Source organism: Monopterus albus, unplaced genomic scaffold (assembly GCF_001952655.1).
Source record: "Monopterus albus unplaced genomic scaffold, M_albus_1.0 scaffold427.1, whole genome shotgun sequence".
In the NCBI taxonomy this organism is placed as follows: Eukaryota; Metazoa; Chordata; class Actinopteri; order Synbranchiformes; family Synbranchidae; genus Monopterus; species Monopterus albus.
Window position 1 is genome coordinate 251,658 of NW_018128307.1, and position 398 is coordinate 252,055.

Below are 398 nucleotides of genomic sequence, written 5' to 3' on the forward strand. Positions count from 1 at the left end.
GGGATCAAATACTTATTTCATTCATGAAAATGCAAATTACTTTAACTTTTTTTGTAATGCATTTTTCTGGATTTTTTTTTGTTATTGTTGTGTCTCTCACTGTTCACATAAACCTACCATTGAAATTGTAGACTGATCATTTCTTTGTTAGTGGGCAAATTTACAAAATCAGCTGGGGTTTAAATAATTTTTTCCCTGACTGTATATTTTGGGGGTGGGAGATTTTAATTGTATTCTGAGCTCTAGCCTTGATGGTTCTTCATTTTCTACTGTAGATATACTCTACCTAATATGTTCACTGCTTAGCTCATTATAATACTCAGGAGTTAGGACTTTGTGAAGTAATGGACTACCCACCCAACATCTCTCCCTAGTAGGAAACAAGTCAGTCTGTTCTA

The 398-nt window shown here is 33.9% G+C and overlaps 1 protein-coding gene across 1 annotated transcript in view; it reads left to right on the top strand.

Annotated features, from left to right (window-relative positions):
- vars2 (valyl-tRNA synthetase 2, mitochondrial) overlaps positions 1-398 on the top strand; it is a 51,469-nt gene that overhangs the window by 40,042 nt on the left and 11,029 nt on the right. The window lies entirely within an intron of this gene.